The sequence below is a fragment of the Eptesicus fuscus genome, chromosome 11 (genome assembly GCF_027574615.1).
Source record: "Eptesicus fuscus isolate TK198812 chromosome 11, DD_ASM_mEF_20220401, whole genome shotgun sequence".
Classification (NCBI taxonomy): Eukaryota; Metazoa; Chordata; class Mammalia; order Chiroptera; family Vespertilionidae; genus Eptesicus; species Eptesicus fuscus.
This window is the reverse complement of record NC_072483.1, coordinates 30,706,262-30,718,005: the sequence shown is the minus strand read 5'-3', so window position 1 is coordinate 30,718,005 and position 11,744 is coordinate 30,706,262. Positions and strand designations below refer to the sequence as shown.

Here is an 11,744-nt window from a genome sequence, read left to right as displayed (position 1 = left end):
CGGGGGGGGGGGGGCGGGGGGGGGGGGGCGCGCGGAACTTGGTGGGACTCTTTCCCCCTCCCCATGTGGAAGTCTGTACTTGTTCTTCAATAATTTCTACCTTTACTATCCCATCTTCTGTCCGTGGTTTCATTCTTCAACTCTGATGGACAAAGAGCCCGGGACAAGCCATCCTGCACAGGGGAACACCACGTGTTCCAGTCCAAAAATCCTGTATCATAAAGGACCAAGGGTTTGCAAAGGGCTAGCACCTCTGGTTTCTGCAACAAGGTGGTTAATCTTTCCATGATAATAGGCAGCTCCCAAATGTAGAGGATGGACCAAATTTCCAGGTGAGCTCCCAGGTCCTGCATGCAACTCCTAGCCAGGTGGGAATGTGCTTTCTTTAATCAGAACAAAACAACCATGGTTAACAGAGCATGATTAATATTTTTTATAATTATAACTAGTCCCCAATATTCTATTTTTGCCCCTAACAATTCCAACTTCACTTTGCATGCATCCACTTCCCTTCCCCCAGTGATTTTCAGGGAATGAAGTTTCCAGGGGGAGTGTAAAGTTTCATCTTCCTGGTGAAGATGCCCGGATACCCTTGCAAGTCTGCTTTCCCGTTGCTTTCTTCCTATTAATATTAACAAACTAGCTGGTCATGGCGATAACAGAACTGTGGGCCAGTTTCTATTGTTTTAAGCCACCCAGTTTGCATTATTTTGTTATGGCAGCCCTAGCAACCTAATTCATTAACCCAGTGGTCGGCAAACTCATTAGTCAACAGAGCCAAATATCAACAGTACAACGATTGAAATTTCTTTTGAGAGTCAAATTTTTTAAACTTAAACTATATAGGTAGGTACATTGTTATTAACTTAATTAGGGTACTCCTAAGCTGGCCTTTGCTAAAAACTCAAGAGGCCAAAGAGCCGCATGTGGCTCACAAGCCAGTTTGCCAGCCACTGCATTAACCAAACCTTTCCTGGGTTTCCCTTTTTTCCTCCCATTATTATTTTGTGAGTTTGACTAGCAGCTAAATGGCTGCTCTGATTTTCTCTTTTAGTAAATTATTTGTTCTTGGCTCCGGAGATGGAATTTAATCTTTAGTCCCATTGCTGCTGCAAATGAAGCCATAAGAAAGAGTTTCACTATTAAAGGATGTCCTCATTCTATGTTGCAGGACCTAAGGAAGTTTAGTGATAAGATCCACAGACTCTGGCTCCTAGAATGCCTTGGTATTATAGCTTTCTATACAAAAGGCAATTCTCCTTACCCCACCCTCCAAATGAATGAGAGTTTGAATGACAAAAGGCTTATCATTATGTGCTTGACAACTCAGCCTCTGTCAATAGCATCTTTCATCTGCAGATCTGCTTGTCACAACATCCAGAGAAGAGCTAGGGCTATCTCTAGGCTTCAGGGATGCTTTCAGCAGCAATAACATCCATCTCCACGTTGTAAGTCATATGCCCATAGGCATGTCAGTGTTCCCAGCTACACATAAATCTAAGTGAATTAAAGAAGCGGGGCCCTGTTTCCATCCTTTCTAATAATGGAGAAAATGTAATTCTCTGTGGGATAGAGGATGAAAGCAATCTTACAACCTTTAATTATAGTGAGCTTTTTGAAAACTGATTATTTCAATATATTTCTCTAGGTACAAATATTTATGGTAGCCCTGTCTGGTTTGGCTCAGTGGATAGAGCGTCAGACTGTGGAGTGAATGGTCCCGGGTTCAATTCCAGTCAAGGGCAGATGCCCTGGTTGTGGGCTTGATCCCCAGTAGGGGGTGTGCAGGAGGCAGCTGATCAATGATTATCTCTCATAATTGATGTTTCTATCTCTCCCTTTCCCTTCTGCTCTGAAATCAATAAAAATATTTTTAAAATATATATTTATTGTAAACCTCTCTTAGGATGCTTATCAAACAATTCATCTATTCCTTTGTTTATTCAATAAGCAAATATTAATAAATAAAATAAACAGCAACCATTTATTAAGGTCTTACTATGTACCAGGTACTGAAACAGGAATTTTAGGGGAATATAGGCAGGCTTAGGGAATTTTTAGGATTGGGGTCCATGGAAAAACACAGGGCTACAGACTGGGAGAAGATACATTTCCATAACATAAGGAAGCCAGGTGCAGTTAAAATTCCATAAGACAAGGGGACTGGAAGTAGCCAAAAAGGATTTATATTTACAAAATAAAGAAGGAGGAAGAAAGCCCAGAGGGAATAGGAGGACAATAAGGGAGGAAGGCCTCACGAGTTACTATAGTAAACAATTCAAAAGGGAATATTGACCAATCAGAGGAGATATCAGGGCACAGAAACTGCAGCCTTTATAAACCATGGAAACAGGAAGTCAGTGGGACCCTTTCCCCCTCCCCACATGGGAGTCTGTACTTGTTCTTCAATAAATCTCCACCTTTAGCCTCTGGGACAACTATAAGCGTACCAACATCTGATTTATTGGGGTGTCAGAAGAAGAGAGAGAGCAAAATATTGAAAACCTATTAGAGGAAATAATGACAGAAAACTTTCCCTACCTGGTGAAAGAAATAGACTTACAAGTCTAGGAAGCGCAGAGAACCCCAAACAAGAGGAATCCAAAGAGGACCACACCAAGACACATTATAATTAAAATTTCAAGGGCAAAAGACAAAGAGAGAATCTTAAAAGCAGCAAGAGAAAAACAGTTAGTTACCTACAAGGGAGTACCCATAAAACTGTCAGCTGATTTCTCAACAGAAACTGTGCAGGCCAGATGGGAGTGGCAAGAAATATTCAAAGTGATGAACAGCAAGAACCTACAACCAAGATTACTCTACCCAGCAAAGCTATCATTTAGAATTGAAGGTCAGATAAAGAGCTTCACAGATAAGAAAAAGCTAAAGGAGTTCATCACCACCAAACCAGTATTATATGAAATGCTGAAGGGTATTCTTTAAGAAGAGGAAGAAGAAGAAAAAGTAAAGATAAAAATTATGAACAACAAAATGACAACAAATACATACCTATCAACAAGTGAATTTAAAAATCAAATGAATAAAAAATCTGAGGAATAGAATAAACTGATGAATATAATAGAATCAGGGGAATAGAAAGGGAGTGGACTGACAATTCTTGGGGGAAAGAGGGTGTGAGGGGTGTGGGAAGAGATTGGACAAAAATCTTACACCTATGGATGAAGACAGTGGCGGGGGGTAAGGGCATGGGGTGGGGTGGGGAATCAGGTGGAGGGGAGCTATGGGAGAAAAAAAGAGGAACATCTGTAATAATCTGAACAATAAAGATTTAAATAAATAAATAAATAAATAAATAAATAAATATCCACCTTTGCTATACTATCGTCTGTCCGTGGATTCATTCCTTGACTCCAACTGACAAAGAATACAGGTTCCAGTACAAAAATTCCGTATCAGTACTGTGCTGGGTACTTTACTTTATCACATCCTACGCCTCATGACAACCACATAAGGTACATACTATTATTACTTCATTTACAAATAAGACTGAAAGCAACATTCAGACTAACCAAGGATCCACATCCAAGTTTACAGAGTCAATACTGGAAACCAAATCTCTGACTTCAGAACCCACCCTTTTAACTCCTCAGCTATTCGACCTCAATCGAGGGCTCATTACGTGTCAGCTATTGTGCTAAGAACAAGAGAGAAAAAAATGTTTTCCCTATGGCTATATTCCTTATGGTCAAGAACTTATAGTTTAGGGAGAGAAAAATGATAAATAAGCATCTCATTATAACTAAGTCTGATAATCACAGAAATGTAGTTAGTTGTTTATGCTGATGTAGAGCTCATATCAAAATCTTTTAATACATAATACCAAGGCCCTCCCTCTATAGTATTTACTTAAAACAAAGATCTTTGGGGGGAATATTCTAAGTGAATGAAAAGAAATAAGATAATATATATATATATCACATGCTGACTTGAGACTCATATTGAGATACTGTAGAGCTACAGCTGATTTACCCTGCTTCAGCAAACGTAAGGAACCATCATAAAGTCATAGACACGATGTGGCAAGAGTGGCCTTCCCCTTTCTCTCCTCGCCAAAGCTGCCTGGACGAGAACTTGGCATCTTTCCTCTCTTGCCTTCCTCTCTTTTAGGCAAATTCCAAAGCTATCAGGCAAATTCCAAACCTTGCTGCTGTCCTATAAGAAAGCATCTGCTGTAGCCCAGAACAGCAAGCATTTCCAACATTCAAGTTTTAATCAAATCTCGACTTGTCTTTGGCCTGATTTCTTCAAGCTCCCTAAGGCTGGGGGTTATGGCTAAGTGCTGCCTTATCCAATTATCACTCGTATGCAACCTCGTGGCATTTTGTAGCTGAAAGAGACCTTAGAGATCATTTCCTAGAACCTGCTCATTACCCTGTAACCCCTCAGCATTTCTGTAATTAGTTTGTTCTGTTTAATTTGGATTTATCCAGCTGTTGCTTCAGAGTATACTTAAGAATTTTTCCTCCATGCATTTTCTCTCTCAACTAAATTACAAGATCCCCTAGGACAGGGAATGTATAAGCATTAAGTATCTTTGTTTTGACTGCTCTTTCCAATTATTTTAATATAGTGAGTGCTCAGTAAAAGTTGTCAAGTGGATAACTCAAAATACAAAATGTATGATAAATGGTCGCTATGTTTAGAAGTAGGATAAATGGTCAGTATGTTTTTTGTACTTGGGTTATTCTACAGTTGATAGTCTTATGATATCAATGCCCATTAAATACCTATTTTTATGTAACTTTAGACTTTTGGTTATGGGTAACAGAAACCTATTCATGATTAAATAAGAAAAAAAGCAAGATAAAAATTATTATGAGGTTAAAAGAACAGGAATTAAGCTGTGTTTCAGGACAGGGCCTCTGACACCATCAGTAAAGACATCCTACCTTTCATCCCTGTTCCCTTTACACATACCCTTTATTCATCTCCAGCTCTATATTTCTTTTTCTTTTTTTTTCAGCTCTATGTTTCTATCTCTCCATCAGATAACCATATGAGGAAATGCAAGGTAGCCAACAGGTCCCTAGTTTACACGTTGCAGGTGCAGCTTTCCAATTTTTTTTATTCCAATTTCATACTTCCTAAGGAAGGGACCATGATAGACTCGACTTGCGTCTTCTGTCAACCTCTGGACTATGACCAGAGAAGCAGGATCATGTGAAGTCCTCCTCATTTCCACTCTAAGGAGGAGAGAAGTTGATAAGAGAGATTGCTCAGAAAAATTTAAAACACACACACGCACACAACAGACTTTGACAGAAAGAAGATCAATGGGAGTCTATTATAATTTCAATGCCCATAACTCAGGTTCTTTAAATTCTGACTCACAAAATAAAGTCCCAACAGCTTACCTCTTGCATATAGAAGGGCTCAAATGTTAATTATTACTATAAATTTATGTAGGAGAAGTAACTAATTAGTAAATGAGTACAAATGATGACAGCTATAGAGGATGATCAGAAGATTTTTATCTTTGATGTGTCTCAGTGTTTTATACATTTATTTCATGTCTAAATATTTTATTTATTTATTTAAATATCTCTAAATCCTGCATTGTGACTTTTTTTTCCCTTTGAAAGTAGGGGTTGCTTAAGGGATAATTTAATTATCTTGTAGAACCATAAGTCTAATCTTGGAAGAATTACTAAATTCTCCAGAGAACTGGGAAATTTCAGTGGTATAGTTACAACCACAGAGCAAGATATGTAGATTTCTATCATGGTGTAACACAGAGAAACATTCACTGTAAAATTTCAAGGCCCCATGAGCAATAGTTTTATAAAAGCCCCATGAAAATATCCCAAAACTAATTACCAATTCCAGGCAAATTCTAAGGATTTTTCTCTGACTTAGTCCCACATATTTAACATAATAAATTCCACAAAGTGGCTCAGAGAGGAAATGACAAGCGCACAAGAGCCATTGTTCTTTCAGTGTGCAAAAGTTTAGAATGAGAAATAAACTATTCTTTGTGAGGCCAGGACAATAGACACATGTGGGAAACAGCTCAATGTAGCTGAGTGAGTGTTCTGAAGCAAGATATTCCCTGTAAATAGCATGACCGAACCTCAGGGTTCCAAATCTCCCTTTCCTACTGAGACATGTATCTGTCCATTCATTATTTGGAGCAGGTCTGATTGACTGTGGGCCCCTCAAATCATGCATAATATAAAGAGACTTGCTTCCCTTAGGCTTCCAGATTGTCAGGCGAGGCCATCCAGGGCACGCTGGCATTAAAATCCAAATAGTCGCTGAACAATAAAATGTGTTACAATTCGATCCAGTCTGGGGAGTCAAGGTCTCATTATACAAGCCCTGAGGGCTGAGAAGAGGCAGGAGAACAATAATGGAAATGTGCGTTGCCATGGTGTCCCTGCTGCATCCCCGGATTTCACAGGAGTGGGACCGAGTCTCTTTAAACCAATTTGGTGGCAAACGTCTTCCGATTGCCTTTCACAGAAGTCAGACCATCAATGAGTGCTCCTGCATCCCACACGAATCATTAAAAACTCTGGCTATTCAGGTTTCCTATGTGATCTTTTCCCAGTCCTGGAATGGAGTTGCTTATTATCTCTGAGAGAGAAAAAGCAATTTTACCATTAAGTACACACAGTTATGATGTGTGATTATTTAGAGAAAGAAGGGAGCACAATCAGGAGAATGGAGTCATGCATTGTGAATAAGAAGATCTCATCCTAGTTCCGTCACCAGATTACAGGGTAACCTTCAGAAAACTCCTAAATTGGCTGAGGCCTCAGCTTCTTCATCTTATCTATGATATTATTGATTAAAAGATGCCAACTATTTTATTTATGATGAGGAAAGAAGAGCCATGGCCATTATAACTATAATATGCCACTGAATATAAAATTCATCCTGACTGCAGAGATGTTAAAATATGAAAAAACAAAAAACAACAACAACCACATTTTAGAATCAATGTTAAATGTATAATTGAAGATTGGATGTTTAGGAAAACTGGAGTTTCTGAAAGTGGTCCTCCCTGGTTGCTCTCTTTTTTTAAGAAATGACTATTTAAATTGTTGACTTCCCTTCTTTCAGCAGTTGTGCTTTCTATGGGGTGGGGGGAGGGGGTAAAAAAAAAAGGAGAAGCAGGCTTTTAAGAAAAATGTTCAGCAGTTGTAGAGTTCCTCTCAATCAATCACATATTTGAAAGTTGAATTCCTCACCTTTCTAAACAAAAACCCAAAGTCAGGAATTTGCAAAAGGTCAACACTCACTCCCTGTTTACCAATCAGCCTCAAAACGCTTTTCCTGCCAAAACTGGTTTGGCTCAGTGGATAGAGCGTCGGCCTGCGGACTCAAGGGTCCCAGGTTCGATTCCGGTCAAGGGCATGTACCTTAGTTGCAGGCACATCCCCAGTAGGGGGTGTGCAAGAGGCAGCTGATCCATGTTTCTAACTCTCTATCCCTCTCTCTTCCTCTCTGTAAAAGATCAATAATAAAATATATTTAAAAAAAAAAAAAAAAAACGCTTTTCCTCATACCAGAATCCCCTCCCTCTCTTTTCCTCATACCAGAACCCCCTCCATCTCAGCTTCTCGATTAGTTCTCTTCCTTCCCTCCTTCCCTCGCTCCCTTCTCCCTTTTTTCTTTCCTTCCTTCTTCCCACCCATCAATAATTATTAAACACCTACTCTGTGCTTAATAAGTAGCCAGGTCCTCTGCTAAGTGCTCCAATACAACAGTGCATAAAGTAGGCACAGTCTGAGCCGTCATTTCGAAACAAGCTCACCGTTGAGTAGAAGATGGTCATGGGAAAGGCAATTGCAATGCAGTGTAATAGGAGCACACACACAATTCATACCTGTCAGATCTGGGAAGGTGACATCAGAATGGAGTATGCCAATGTATATAATAAATTCCCTCATACCATGGAATTGAGTGCTCTGGTTAACTGAATTCCAGTTAACTAAAATAACTCTGAAATGGTTTGACTTACACATTTTCTATTCCCCCCACCCCCCCCATAATCTAATCTTATGTTGTACTTCTCTCCAGATGACCTTTTGCTCTAGCCCAGTGGTCGGCAAACTCATTAGTCAACAGAGCCAAATATCAACAATACAACAATTGAAATTTCTTTTGTGAGCCAAATTTTTTAAACTTAAACTTCTTCTAACACCACTTCTTCAAAACAGACTCGCCCAGGCCGTGGTATTTTGTGGAAGAGCCACACTCAAGGGGTCAAAGAGCCGCATGTGGCTCTCGAGCCACAGTTTGCCGACCACTGCTCTAGCCAATCAGTAGCCTCATGCCCACTCCACAGATACTGTTCCCCTGTGCTCCAAACCTTTGCTCAGTCAACTCTTTCAGTTGCCTAATGTGCTTTCCAAGCTCTTCCACCAACTATGACTATGACTTACTCAGCACCTATTATGCATCTCAGCCCAGTTTTCTCTGGAGAGAACTGAGATGCAGAGAAGTTTAGCAATTAGTCTGAGGTCACACAGTCAATAAGTAACCAAGCAGCATTCAAATCAGGACAATATGTTTCCAAAGTCCCTTTTCTTTCTACCAAGCCACACTCACCCATTGTAGCCAGGGCCCTTCTCTCTTTCAAGGCCAAGCTCAAATCTTACCATCCCCAGGAGGTTTCCCTCTGAGAGTTGCAGCCTGTATGATCTTACTTTCCCTAGTCTTTCTGTGTGTATTCCCATAAATTTGTTATAGACCGTGCCATTGTTTCTAAATGTGCATACATATTTTTCAACAAAAGTGTAGACAACTCACAGGAATTGTACTTTACATCTCTTTGGGATTTGGGATTATCAATGCATGACAGGTAGAAGACTTCCCTGTATTGCAGGTTGGAAGACCAGGATAGTAGCTATCGGAGGGAACTCCTTTGCTAGGTTCCAGGTAAGGGTCGCTTTTGGTGATGTTGGGCTACAGAAGCTGTGAACAAAAAAGGGGTCTATGTAGTAACCCTGACAAGTACAGAGAGACCACATAGAAGGCCTGACAAGCTCCGTGACCAAAAGGAACCTCAGGGTGATGGTGTGATCAAAATTTCTACTTGGGCAGGTCATAGTGTGTAGTCACATCTCAGGCCTATGGCTTCCTCAGCAAAGGTCAGTCTTTATAGTAAGTGAGCTCTGTTCATTGTTCTTATGCATCTAGGATAACATAGCTTTGAAATGTCAGAGTGATTTTCTTTTTCTACCCCTTGAAGAAACAATCGCAGGCACCAGAGTATGAGATCACGAGAGCAGGTCTCTCTCTTTTTTTTTTAAAAAAATATATTTTATTGATTTTTTACAGAGAGGAAGGAAGAGGGATAGAGAGTTAGAAACATCAATGAGAGAGAAATATTGATCAGCTGCCTCCTGCATACCTCCTACTGGGGATGTGTCCTCAACCAAAGTACATGCCCTTGACTGGAATCGAACCCGGGACCTTTCAGTCTGCAGGCCGACGCTCTATCCACTGAGCCAAACCGGCCAGGGCCAGAGCAGGTCTCTTTGCTGAGGTCACGCTGAGCTGTGAGAGGCTTCAGGGGTGTCTTTAGGAATCAGCAACATGACCAAAATCAAGAACTACCAGACTGCTCCTTTTGACAGCCGCTTCCCCAACCAGAACCAGACCAGGAACTGTTGGCAGAACTACCTGGACTTCCACTGCTGTGAGAAGGCAATGACTGCTAAAGAGGGTGATGTCTCCATGTGTGAATGGTACCAGCGTGTGTACATGTCCCTGTGCCCCATATCCTAGGTTTTAGCCTGGGATGATCGCCGGGCAGAAGACACATTTCCTGAGAAGATCTGAACTGGGCATCCTCCATCCTTCTCCCAGGGAGGTGAAGGGGGGCCTGGGTACATCTCACCCTAGAATCCTGAATCATGGCTTAACTAATAATAAATACTTGTTGGAAAAATGTAAAAAAATAAAAATAAAAAGATCATCAAAGCATAAGACCACAAAATGCCTCATTGTTACCTTGTTCCCCAAATACCACATCTATGTGCTGCAAATGTTAATTATTAACTATCCTGCACCCACTAGTGTAAAAAAAAGTATGTGTTTCTCAGTTTTGCCTTTTATCCAATCCTAGAGATTTCCCTGCTTTGCTCTCCTTAATCTACTGTCAATGGATTTCAAGCACCTTCCTTACATCTTCCCCTTTGATTCTAATGTACTACATACGCTACAAAACTGCCATTCTCTGGAGCATTTGATTTGAGACCTGGCTCCCAGCATAAGTCATCTGTTTGGCTCAAATAAACTCATAAAATTTCAGGTTTGGATGTTTCTTACATGGACAAAGCTCTCAGAGGTACAAACCAGACCACTTTTGCTCTTAATTTAGCTCTCCTTCCAGGCAGGGTCATGAACTTAGTGAGCATCCACTGTAAATGGGAAATGAACAAAAATTAAGGATACAAAAGGTTTTGTGAGCTTTGAACTGCCTCCCAGAGCAGCCAGACCAGAAATGTATCTCTTTTTTAATGCAAATCAAATGCCATTGTAGGTGAGTCATTAGATTTTTTTTTTCACTAAAATTTCTCAGGACATGAATTCTCAAGTGCCTCAGAGCTGACATATATTATTGGCTTTTATTCTTCCCCATACCTAAGTCACTCCCAGGGTGTTCACAAGGCACTTAGAGAAGCACATTCACCCCACCAGGCTGCCAATTGATCATTTAGTACTTTATTACATAACTTATTACCAGAAAGAGGGGAAAGCACAGAGTGGAATTTGATTCCTTATCATTATTTGCCTGACATATAGCACTTTTCTCCAGGCTCTGTGCAGAGAATATTTAACAAGCCACATTAACTTCCAGGCATCTAGAATTGTATTGCTGAAAACAAAGGAAGCAGAAAAGGTAAGATGTGGGATAAGGGAAGATCTGACTCAGAGGGGGGAAAAAGGCAGATAAAAGCAAAATCAAGTCCCAAAGAGTGGTGTGGTGGCCTCCAACAGTCCACAAAACAAAACTACCCAAACAGTTTCACTTTCCCATGTGCTTTGGCCAGAGGTCAGTGTTAAACTAAATAAGGGACAATTTAGGCTAGAAAATAAAAGCAAAAGTATTTCCACTTTGTCATGAATGTATTAAAAGTTGAAGACAGTGGAGCATAAGGAAATCTTTATGTAGACCCCAAGTAGAAAGTCTATTATTGAGTTGTGCTGATATAAACCAGCCAGAGAAGAGAGCACAAACCCCTGAAATGTTCTTCTTTCTAAGAATAACAAGCATCTAGAGTGACTGTCCACAGCTTCAGTTATCCAGGAATTTAACTTAAAAAACATTAGCCTTGGACAGTTTTTATCAGGATACGCTTTTCTCTAAACTGTTTCCTAATTTTCAGCATTTACACTGCCCCTTCAGTGAGACAAACATGCACACACTCACACACACACACACACACACACACACACACACACACACACACACTACAACAAAGTGGTCTAGTGAATGAGAAGCAGAGGACTATGATATCTTATAGGGTTATAATTTCCAGGTGACTGGATACACCCCCCATATGACTTTGCATTGGATGTGTAGACCTAGTTTAGGGGGTGCACATTTTTCATTGATCACCTTTTAAAGTATATTCTGGATGTTTCTCAAAACTATGTCAACATCCAATATCCCCCAAACTTCTAACTGTGGCCATGTAAGGCCTGCATCAGTTCATAAAGGTCTCTTTAACCACATGTGATTCTCATCCCTCTTTCCAAGAAATCGC

General features: G+C 40.3%; 1 pseudogene; it reads left to right on the top strand.

The window, feature by feature from the left end:
- Positions 1-9,567: 9,567 nt before the first annotated feature.
- LOC103283415 (cytochrome c oxidase subunit 6B1-like) lies at positions 9,568-9,813 on the top strand (annotated as a pseudogene).
- The last annotated feature ends 1,931 nt before the right edge of the window (positions 9,814-11,744 follow it).